Genomic DNA, 12184 nt, shown 5'->3' with positions numbered 1-12184 from the left:
GGGGCTGGGGTGGTGTACCCAGTTAAGCACACACATTACCAAGCACAAGGACCCAGGTTCGAGCCCCCGCTCCCCACCTGCAGGGAGGAAGGATGCTTCATGAGCAGTGAAGCAGGTCTGCAGGTGTCTGTCTTTCTCTCCCTCTCTATCTCCCCCACCCATCTCAATTTCTCTCTGTCCTATCAAATAATAGTAACAGCAACAATAATGAAGTTCCAGGGCCCAAGAGATTACATAATGTGTGTGTTCAACTGAGTGTGCCACCCCCCGGCCCCCCATGTTGAGATTCTTTTTTTAAAATTTCTATTTATAAAATGGACACACCAGGGAGTCGGGCAGTAGTGCAGCGGGTTAAGTGCAGGTGGCGCAAAGTACAAGAACCAGCATAAGGATCTCAGTTCGAGTCCCCGGCTCCCCACCTGCAGAGGACTCACTTCACAAGCGGTAAAGCAGGTCTGCATGTGTCTATCTTTCTCTCCCCCTCTCTGTCTTCCCCTCCTCTCTCCATTTCTCTCTGTCCTATCCAACAACAATGACATCAATAACAACAACAATAATAACTATAACAATAAAACAATAAGGACAACAAAAGGGAATAAATAAATAAATATTTTTTAAAAAAAGGAAACACTGACAAGACCATAGGATAAGAGGGGTACAACGCCACACAGTTCCCACCACCAGAACTCCGTATCCCATCCCCTCCCCTGATAGCTTTCCTATTCTTTTTTTTTTTTTTTTTTTAGTTTCTTTATTGGGGAATTAATGTTTTGCATTCAACAGTAAATACAATAGTTTGTACATGCATAAAATTCCCCAGTTTTCCATTAAACAATAAAACCCCCCACTAGGTCCTCTGTCATCCTTCTTAGACCTGTATTCTCCCCACCCACTCACCCCAGAGTCTTTTACTTTGGTGCAATATGCCAATTCCAGTTCAGGTTCTACTTGTGTTTTCTTTTCTGATCTTGTTTTTCAACTTCTGCCTGAGAGTGAGATCATCCCATATTCATCCTGTTTCTGACTTATTTCACTCAACATGAATTTTTCAAGGTCCATCCAAGATCGGCTGAAAATGGTGAAGTCACCATTTTTTATAGCTGAGTAGCATTCCATTGTGTATATATACCACAATTTGCTCAGCCACTCATCTGTTGTTGGACACCTGGGTTGCTTCCAGGTTTTGGCTATTACAAATTGTGCTGTCAAAAACATATGTGTACACAGATCTTTTTGGATGGATGTGTTGAGTTCCTTAGGATATATCCCCAGGAAAGGAATTGCAGGATCATAGGGTAGCTCCATTTCTAGCCTTCTGAGAGTTCTCCAGACTGTTCTCCACAGAGGCTGGACCAATTGACATTCCCACCAGCAGTGTAGGAGGGTTCCTTTGACCCCACAACCTCTTCAGATAGTTTTCCTATTCTTTATCCCTCTGGGAGCATGGACTTTAAAGACATCTACAAACCGGGAGTCGGGTGGTAGCTCAGCAGGTTAAGCGCAGGTGGCACAAAACGCAAGGACCTGCGTAAGGATCCTGGTTCGAGCCCCAGGCTCCCCACCTGCAGAGGTGGTGAAGCAAGTCTGCAGGTGTCTCTCTTTCTCTCCCCCTCTCTGTCTTCACCTCCTCTCTCCATTTCTCTCTGTCCTATCCAACAATGACGATATCAATAACAACAATAATAACTACATCAATAAAAAAAAAGACATCTACAAACCTCTGGCAACTGCTGCAGGTCAATTTGGAGGGGTGTACAGTAGTTGGTGGCAGACTGGACAGGAGTGGGGTTCCCTTATTCTGCAATACACTATACGCCCTTGCAGCCCTGGGTGTCTAGCCTGTAATTCAGATGTGACCTCATGAATGCACCTCAGGGATACACACACACACACACACACACACACACACACACACAATACACCTGTGTGTGTCTGAATCTTGGCTTGGTGGGGGTCAGTCTCTAGTTTTCACCAGGTTTTCAGAGGTTGTGGGAATGCTGACTAATGTTAAAGGCCATCAAAGCTGGGCAAAGGGTGCATAGGGACTGGCTGTGCTCGAGGGAGCTGGAAATTTTCAGAATCAACCCATTAAAAATAGTGACATGGAAACTTGGGCAGTGAAAACAAAGAATTATTATTGCACAGACCTTCCCTGCAAAGCAGCTAATGGCTCCTGGCCAGGTCCATCCTTAGTTAAGATGTTGGGGTGTTCCTGCCAGATTAGCATAGACCCTGCCTCCCCCTAAATTGCTCTGCTCTACTTTGTCTCTTCTCCAAGTGGGCTCCCCTCCATTGAATGACTTTGTTTTTCTTAAGGTTGATTTATTTTTGTAAGAAATTAATGAGCAGCCCAGAATGTAGCATCATGGCTGGAGAGAGCCTTGGACTTAAGAGCATGAGGTCCTGAGTTCAATCCCTGGCATCGCATGTACCAGAGGGCTGCTCGGGTTCTCGATCCTCTCTCTCTTTCTCTCTCTCTCTCTCTCTCTCTCTCTCTCTCTCTCTCTCTCTCTCCTCTCTCTCTCTCTCTCTCTCTCTCTCTCCTCTCTCTTCTCTCTCTCTCGCTTTCTTCTCTCTCTCTCTCTCTTTGATAAAGAAAGAAATCTAGACTCTCATGCTTAAGGCTTCAAAGTCACCATAAGCTAAATCTGAGCAGTGCTCTGTTGAGAGAGAATAATGGCTATGCGGCTATGCAGACTCTCATGCCTGAGGCTCCAAGGTACCAGATTCAATCCCTCACACCATTTTAAGCCAGAGCTGAGCTTAAATACACACACAGAGAGAGAGAGAGAGAGAGAGTGAGAGAGAGCACGCTCTGTTCTGACACATGCTGGTGCTACGGATTGAACCTGGTAATGCAAATCCTATGCTCTAACACTGTGGGATCTCCCCAGCCTTTCCACTGAATTCCAGTTTCTGAGTTTCAGAAATACAGAATATGTTAGTGTCACGTTTAAATACAGAGCACAGGCCCCGAGTCTGATGACCCTAACATGGAAACTCAGCTTCCCCTGTGACTGCTGTGACCTTGGGAAATCAATCACTGGCACTCTGAGCCTCCGATTTCTCTATGTAAACAAGAATCTGTGTTTGCTCATAGCTTGGCTTAAATAAGAAGCTATGGGTTTGGGAGACAGCATAATGATTGTGTGTGTGTGTGTGTGTGTCCCTCTTTTTCTCTGGCTCTCTTTTCTTTCTCCCAGTATCTCTTTCACTAAAATAAATGAAATATTTATTTAAAAAAAAAAAAAGTTGGCCAATGCTTGAAAACATTTGGGGGCTAGGCGGTAGCATACCTCATAGAGGGCACACAATACCATGTGCAAAGACTTGGGTTCAAACCCCTGGTCCCCATCTGCAGGAGGGAAGCTTCACAAATAGTGAAGCAGTGTCACAGGTGTCTTTCTTTCTCTCTCTCTCTCTCTCCCTTCCCTTTCGCTCTCAATTTCTGTCTGCCTCCATCAAAAATAAATAAAAAGAAGCTCTGTGTAGGGCCTCTAGCTTACCTGGGAGGGCACGTCTATTGCCATGCCCACGACTTATGTTCGAAGTCCCCAACATACCACACGGAACTACTATGGTACTGGGGGGAAGCTTCAGGGTCGTGATATCTCTGTCTCTCTTTCTGTCATCCCATAGTGGTGAAACCCTGGCGATGATCAAAAAGGGGGGGGGGAGGAAGGAATAGGACAAGTTGAAATGAGGGGGAGGAAGAGGAGAAAGAGAAGGAATATGTAAAGCTCAACTCCAGAACTAAACACTAGCGTGTGACTCCTCTCTCTATTTAATTTTTTTTCTTTTCTTCTCTTTGTTTAGTTTAAGCAGAGTGAGATATAGAGGGAAAGATACACAGAAGGAGGGGGGAAGGGAGAGTAAGAGAAAATAAGGAGAGAGACCGGAGCACTGCTCAGCTCTGGCTTATGGTGGTGCCAAGAATTGAACCTGGGACCTGAGAGCCTCAAGCATGCAAATCTTTTGCAGAACCATCATGCTGTCTCCGCGGCCCTAATTTATTTCTTTCAGTTGCCACCAGGGTGATCGCTCAGCACATGCATGATGAATCCACTGCTCCCATCGACCATTTAGATAGAGACAGAGAGGCACTGCAGCTTTCCCCCTGCAAAGTGAGGACTGGGGCTTGAACCCAGGTTCCTGCAAGTGGTAATGGTGTGCTTAACAGTGTACGCTGCCGCCCAGTCCCTTCCTCCCCTCTGGAAATAGTGGGGAAATCAGGCCAACTTCATAAGCAGGGTTTTCCATTACTCAACTAGTCAAGGTACAGTTTCCCTGTGAGCCGGAGGAGAAGAAAATCTAGAGGCTCCAGTGGCTGTCTGTCTGGCCTCCAAGTGACTACAGCAGCAAAACCTTTCCAGCTGGACTGGTGCCCTATCTATCTCCCCCAGGCTCTGTACTCTGCTTCTGTCTCTATTCAGTCCAGTTCTGCTGTGGTGAGGGCAGAGGCGTTTGCCAGCTGGGCTGTGGGCAGCTGGCCCTGTGTCCACACCTTGGTCGGTCCCCCTGCCTCCGCCCTTTCCCTCTGGTGACCTCACTCACAGTGGCTGGGGAATTTCCCTGCCTCTCCTCTCCTCCACTCCAGGCAGATCGACTTCCGGGAGCTGCTTCTTCCTTGTTGTTTAGCATGCCTTCTCTTCTGATTCTATTTTATTTTGTTTTATTTTATATTTTATTTTATTTTATTTCTAATAGGACAGAGGGAACTCAAGAGGGGAGGAGATAGAAAGGAAGGGAGAAAGAAAGACACCTGCAGCACTGCTTCACTGCTCATGAAGCTTCCTCCCTGTAGGTGAGGACTGGGGGCTTGAACCCTTATCCTTGCGCTATGAGATATGTGCACTCAACCAGGTACGCCACCACCCATTCCTCCTGTGCTTTCTCTTCTGTCTTTCACAGTTGCTTCCCTCTGAAACCACTGAAACTTTCTTCCTCCTCCTCCTCCTCCTCCTCCTCTTCGTCTCCTTCTTCTCACTCTCCTCCTCCTCCTCCTCCTCCTTCTTTTCTTTCTTTTGTTTCTGTAGGTCCCTGGAGACACTCTAACTAGGAGGCTGGGGGAGGGGGACAGTGTTTTCTGTGGAGCTCAGGCCTCGCACATGGATTACTCCACCACTCTGGAGCCACTTTTTCATCCAACTAGAGAGACACACAGAGTGAGAACGAGAGTGGGAGAGGTATCACAGCGCCGAAGCCCCCTCCACTGTCATGACACCTCCCCTGCAGTGCCAGGGTCTGAACTTGAGCTGCACATATGACAAGGCATGTGTCAACCTAGTGAGCTAGCTCTCCGACCCCACCCAGCTCTCCGGTTGCTCTAAGGGTTTCTGGGGTTCAGAGCAAAACTCCTCTGTAACGTGAGATCATCCCTTGGCCGACTCACTTTGTTCTTACAGCTGCCAATTGGCAGTTACAGTTGCACACCATCCTGGAGGATGACACACTGAGAACTCGGGCAAGGAATGGCACTGGTATTACCTTATTTTATTTTATCTTATCTTCTTTTTTTTAATATTTATTTATTTATTCCCTTTTGTTGCCCGTATTGTTTTATTGTTGTAGTTATTGACGTCATCACTGTTGGATAGGACAAAGAGAAATGGAGAGAGAAGGAGAAGACAGAGAGAAGGAGAGAAAGATAGACACCTGCAGACCTGCTTCACCGCTTGTGAAGCAACTTCCCTGCAGGTGGGGACCCGAGGGCTTGAAGTGGGATCCTTACGCCGGTCCTTCCGCTCTTGTTTTATTTTTACCAGAGCACTGCTCAGTGCTGGCTTATGGTAGTGTTGGGAACTGAACCTGGAACCTTGGAGTCTTAGGCATGAAAGTCTTTTACAGAACCCTTATACTATCTCCTCCGCCCTAGTGTCACCTTGTTTTAGACAGCTGGCACCTCTGGGTGGCTTCTTTCCTTCCTACCACCTTGACCTGAGGAATTAAAGGGCTGTTTAAGGGAGGCTAGGTGGTGGGCACCGACTAAGTGCAAGGACCCAGGTTTAAGCCTTCAGTCCCCATCTGCGGGGGGAGGCTTCATGAACAGTGAAGCAGGGCTGCAGGTGTCTCTCTTTTCCCCTTTGTCCTGTCAAATATTAAAAAAAGTTAGAAAAAATAAAAGGCCATCTCTCCTTTAGCCAGCAGTCCCACCAGTTCATTCAGGGCTCCATCTGATTGTTTTTTGTTTTCTGTTTTTCTTTGATTTTTTTATTTTTGGCTGCCCATACATCTGTCTGCCTCGCCCAGAGGTGAGGAAGCTAGAAACCTGAGCTCCATGGCCTTGGTCTTTGATCACAGAAGCCCTGGCTGAACCTGAAAGTTGCTGGACAAGGCTCAGTCTGCTTCAGTCATTCGCTTTCCCTCAGACTGCCCGCCTGACTAGCTCTGGGGTTGGAGGTTAGAGATGTTGCAGCCCTGGAGGCACTGGCTCTGGGCCAGAATTGGCTTTTGTTGGCTGCTGTCTGTCGCTGCAGTTGGCATCTGCTCGAATTGACACTCAGCTATCTCTCAGCAAACACTTCTCTCTATCTTGCCGGTGAGATTAGCATTCCTGTAGTCTCCTCTCTGCTTGGATCCCACCCACTTCTTCACCATCCTGGGGCTTTAGTATTGGCTTGTACTCATAAGCATCCCCACTGGTTGACTTCTTCATTTTTATAATAGAAATTTCAATTTATTTAATATAAGAGTTTTACATGAGAGAGAAAATCCCAAGCTGGATCTCAATCCAGGAGTCTCAGACATCCAAGTCCTATGCCCTTCCAGTTTAGCTATTTCCTTTCTATTATTATTACTATTATTATTATTATTATTTTGTGTGCATATGTGCGCGAGTGTGCGTGTATACATCTGTCTGTCTGTTCACTAGGGCTTCACTGCTCTGGACCAATATTTTTCAGATAGAAAAAGAGAGGGGGCTGGGTGGTGGCACACCGGGTTGAACACACACATTATAGTGTGCAAGGAGCTGGGTGCAAGCAACCAGACCCCACCTGAAGTGGGGAAGCTTCAATGAGTGGTGAAGCAGGGCTGCAGGTGTCTCTCTCCCTCTCTATCTCCCCCACCCCCCTCAATTTCTCTCTGTCTCTATCCAAAATAAATATTGAAAAGAAAAGAGAGAGAGAAAGAGAGAGAGAGAGATATACCACAACACAAAACCTTCCTCCAGTGTGGTGTGGAGCTGGGCTCACTCCTGGGTCAAGTGTATTACAAAGCAGTGCACTATGCAAATGAGCTGTTTGGCTGGCCCTGGTTCTGACCTTTCTTTCTTTCTTTCTTTCTTTCTTTCTTTCTTTCTTTCTTTCTTTCTTTCTTTCTTCTTTCCTTCCTTTCTTCCTTCCTTCCTTTCTTCTCCTCTTTTTTCTCCTTTTTTTTCTTGTTTCTTTTTTTAATTTTTTTTAATCTTTATTTATTGGATAGAGACAGCCAGAAATCAAGAGGGAAGGGAGGGATAGAGAGGGAGAGAGACAGAGAGACACCTGCAGCACTGCTTCACCACTCGCAAAGCTTTCCCCCTGCAGGTGGGGCTGGGGGCTCGAACCCCGGTCCTTGTGCATTGTAATACGTGCGTTCAACCAGGTTTGCCACCACCCAGCCCCTTCTTTCTCCTTCTTTAACTTATTGATAGGGTAGGGGAGAGAGACAGAGAGGGGTCAGGTGGTGGCACACCTGGTTAGGTGCGCAAGGACCTGGGTTCAAGCTCCTGGTCCCCACCTGCAGGGGAGAAGCTAAATGCAGGTGTCTTCCTGTCTCTTTCCCACTCTCTGTCTCCCACTCCCCTCTCAATTTTTCTGTCTCTATTCAATAATGATGATAATAATAATAGATTTAAACAAGAGAGAGAGAGAGAGATGCCTGTAGCGCTGCTTCACCACTCATGAAGCTTTCCCCCTGCAGGTGGGGACTGGGGACGTGAACCTGGGTTCTTGCACATTGAAACCTGTATACTCTACCAGTTGAGTGACCACCTGGTCCTGGATCTAACTTTTTTTTTTTAAGATTTTATTTATTAGAAAGATAGGAGGAGAGAGAGAAAGAACCAGACATCACTCTGGTACATGTGCTGCCAGGGATTGAACTCAGGACCTCATGCTTGAGAGTCCAATGCTTTATCCACTGTGCCACCTCCCAGTCCAGAGATCTAACATTTCTAAGACTAAATATCCTCCCTCTTCTTTTTTCAAACAGCATTCTTGGGACATACTTCTTACCCTGCTGAGTGACAACTTCTTGTTATCACCTTTATATGTCACGCTCATTTTATTTATGATAGAGGCAGAATTTTTCACATAGTGAAAGAAGAGTCCTTCCTTTGCAGTCTGGGCAAATCAAGCTCCCTTGTGCCATGGCCACAATAATGAATTACATTGCAAGGCACTATGCTTAAGAGGTCTGCATTCCTCTTTTCTTTTTGTCTTATTGTTGTAGTTACTATTGTTGTTGTTGTTGTTGTTGTTGGGTAGGACAGAGAGAAATGGAGAGAGGAGGGGAAGACGGGGAGAGAAAGATAGACACCTGCAGACCTGCTTCACTGCTTGTGAAGTGACTCCCCCTGCAGGTGGGGGTTCGAACCGGGATCCTTATGCCGGTTCTTGTGCTTTGCGCCACCTGCGCTTAACCTGCTGCACTACAGCCCGACTCCCTGCATCCCTCTTAAGGCCACTTTTTATTATCAACCCATCTTTGCCCTCAAATCAATTCAATTGATCTGCTTAGTGGAAACTTTTCTTTGATATTAGTTTGAGTTGTACCAGGTAGAACATCAGAGAGAGACAGAAACTTTCAACCGTTTTCTTGAATTGATACTATTAGTGTTTAGGGCAAGCTGTCCCCAAAATGTTCCAAAGTAGCCTGTTGATTATTTTGAATCAAAGTTATTTGAGAAGTGGAGGGTAGAGGAAGAACACTCCGACCCTTCTGAAAGCTAGAGTTAAATCCACTTTGAAAAAGTACCCTCCCCGCACCAGTAAGTTCTGGTCAAAGAATTTACCAGACCATCGTATAGTATACGCTCTTTAGCTTCTTGTTAGTTGCTTGAGAAAGCCAAGTTTTTGTCTTGTCAGTTATTCACAGTGTATTGCTTTTCTACAAGGTATTGAAGCTGACTGATTTGGAGTTTGTTTTTTTTTTAATGTATATACAGTTTTATTTTTTAATTTTGTTATTATCTTTATTTATTTATTGGGTAGAAACAGCCAGAAATTGAGAGGGAAGGGGGAGACAAAGAAGAAGAGAGACAGGGAGACAAAGAGATACCTGCAGCCCTATTTCACCACTCATGAAGGTTTCCCCCTGCAGATGGGGACCAGGGACTTGAACCCAGGTCCTTGCGCATTCTAACAAGTGCACTCAACCAGGTACACCACCACCCTGCTCCTTTCATTCTCTCTCTCTCTCTCCCTTCCCCCCCCCCTCTCTCACACACACACACACACACACACACACACACACACACACACACACACACTCTAGCAAAGAATAATTTCTGGATCCAGGGAGATACAACCTTGTAGTGGATTGAGTGTTGAATGGTGGACCCCAGAAGATACCTAAAAGCTATAACATGAAGAATGTGACCACTGACTAAAGGCTTCTGTACATCTCTACTCTCATCTCACATTCCTCTCACTTGTACACACTACTCTTGGCTTCTAGGAGTACTCTTGACCTTCGGACAATTAGAGCCTATCAAGCATTTCCCTACCTCAGATCCTTTGCACTTACTGTTCCCCAAGTCAAGTTCTTTCCAGATGTGGTCAGTTCCCTTGAATCTAGGCTTAAATGTTACCTTTTCCCTTACCACCCTAGCCAGAATACACTCCACTGCCTCTCTCTCCCTCTCTTACTTACACATACACACACACACACACACACACAGAGAGAGAGAGAGAGAGAGACCCGTTCCCTCATAATGTTCTGTTTCTTCATAAATTTACTATAGCTGAAATTAATTTTAAAAATTTAATTTTGAAGCACAGAGAGAGAGAGCCCAACCAGAGCACTGTTTAGTTCTGATGGCATTGGGGAATGAACCTGCAGCCTCTAGGGCTTCAGGCATGCAAGTTGGTGCTCTCACAGACTGAGATATCTTCCCAGCCCTTGAAATTATTTTTATAGACTCATTTGATAATCAGCTGTCTCCCACATAAGATGTAAACTCAGAAGGAAGGTCCCTGATTTTTTTTTTTTTTTTTTTTGCCTCCAGGGTTATCGTTGGGTTTGATGCCTGCACCACGAATCTACTGCTCCTGTGGCCATTTTTTTTTCTTTTTCTCTTTTTCTTTTTGCATAGGATAGAGAGAAACTGAGAGGGAAGAGGAAGATAGAGAAGGGGTGAGCGGATGGGAAAGATAGCATAATGGTTATGCAAAGAAAGTCATACCTTAGACTCCAAAGTCTCACGTTCAATCCCCACACCGATACATAAACCAGAATTGAGCAGCGCTTTGGTAACAAAAACAGAGAGAGACAGAGACAGAGAGAGAGGGGAGAGAGAGAACTGCAGATATGTGGGGAGATGTGGGAGGGGGAGAGGTTGGAACCGGGATCCTTAAAATTCCTACTTTGTAAGCTTAACTCAGTGTGCCACTGCCCGGCCCCTATCCCGGGGCCCCTGGTCACTCGTCCCTGATTTTTTAACCATCCCGCACCGGTGCCAGGCATGGAGTGGACACTTAGCTGTTTGTGCTTGTTGTTAAGCTTGCCTTCTGACAAGACTCAAACTACTCCTTAGCATACTATGTCAAGTCTGGTTTCTGGATAGAAGAATGCAGTAAAGAATATGAAGTACCAGGAGTCAGGAGGTAGCACAGCGGGTTAAGTGCACTTGCCGCAAAGCGCAAGGACCAGTATAAGGATCCCAGTTCCAGCCGCAGGCTCCCCACCTGCAGGCTCCCCACCTGCAAGAGGTCCCTTCACAGGCAGGTGTCTCTCTTTCTCTCCCCCTCTCTGTCTTCTCCTCCTCCCTCCATTTCTCTCTGTCCTATCCAACAACGACGACACCAATCATAACTACAACAATAAAACATCAAGGGCAAAAAAAGGGAATAAATAATAAATATATATATAAATATATTTAAAAAAGAATATGAAGTACCGGGGCCGGGTGGTGGTGCACCGGGTTAAGCGCATGTAGTAAGAAGCAAAAAGGACCCGCGCAAGGATCCAAGTTCGAGCAGGGGTTCGCTTCACGAGCAGTGTGAAGCAGGTCTACAGGTGTCTTTCTCCCTCTACCTTCCTCTGCTCTCTCAATTTCTCTAGAAAAAAAAAATGCCCACAGGGGCAGTGGATTCGTAGTGCTGGCACAGAGCCCCAGCAATAACCCTGGAGGCAAAAAAAAAAAAAAGAGTATTAAGGATGGGGCCAGGTGGTGGCACACCTGGTTGAATACTTGTATTACAGTGCACAACAACCCGGGTTCAAGCCCCTGGTCCCCACTTGTAAGGGGGAAAGCTTTGCAAGTGAAAGCAAGGTTCCTGGTGACAAATGCTTTGGGTCCTGGTGGAATGGGGGTACAGAGCCCTCTGGTTATCTTTCCCTACCGTTCATCCCTCTGGGAGTATAGATCAGAATTCTTTTTGGGGTGTAAAAGGTGGGAATTTGGGATTCTGTAATTGCTTCTCTGCTGGACATAGACACTGGTAGGTCTCTCCATACCCCAAGCCTGTTCCTATCTTTTCCTAGTGGGGTAGATCTCTGGAGAGGTGAAGTTTCAGGAAGCATTGGTGAGGTTGTCTGACCAGGGAAGTCAGGATGGAATCATAATAACATCTGGAACTTGGTGGCTGAAATGCTGTGAAATGAAAAGCAGGATAAAATGCTTAATGAACAGGAACCATAAAGGAGTAGAGGGAGTCGGGCAGTAGCACAGCAGATTAAGTGCAGGTGGCATAGCACAAGGACAGGCCTACGGATGCCGGTTCGCGCCCCTGGCTCCCCACCTACAGGGGAGTTGCTTCACAGGCAGTAAAGCTGGTCTGCAGGTGTCTGTCTTTCTCTCCCCCTCTCTGTCTTCCCCTCCTCTCTCCATTTCTCTCTGTCCTATCCAACAAGGATGGCATCAATAACAATAATAACTACAACAATAAAAAACAAGGGCAGCAATTACAGAAGCCAGACCTTCCACCCTCTGCACCCCACAACGACCCTGGATACATACTCCCAGAGAGACAGAGAATGGGAA

The sequence above is a fragment of the Erinaceus europaeus genome, chromosome X, assembly GCF_950295315.1.
Source record: "Erinaceus europaeus chromosome X, mEriEur2.1, whole genome shotgun sequence".
Classification (NCBI taxonomy): Eukaryota; Metazoa; Chordata; class Mammalia; order Eulipotyphla; family Erinaceidae; genus Erinaceus; species Erinaceus europaeus.
This window is presented reverse-complemented; position numbering follows the sequence as displayed.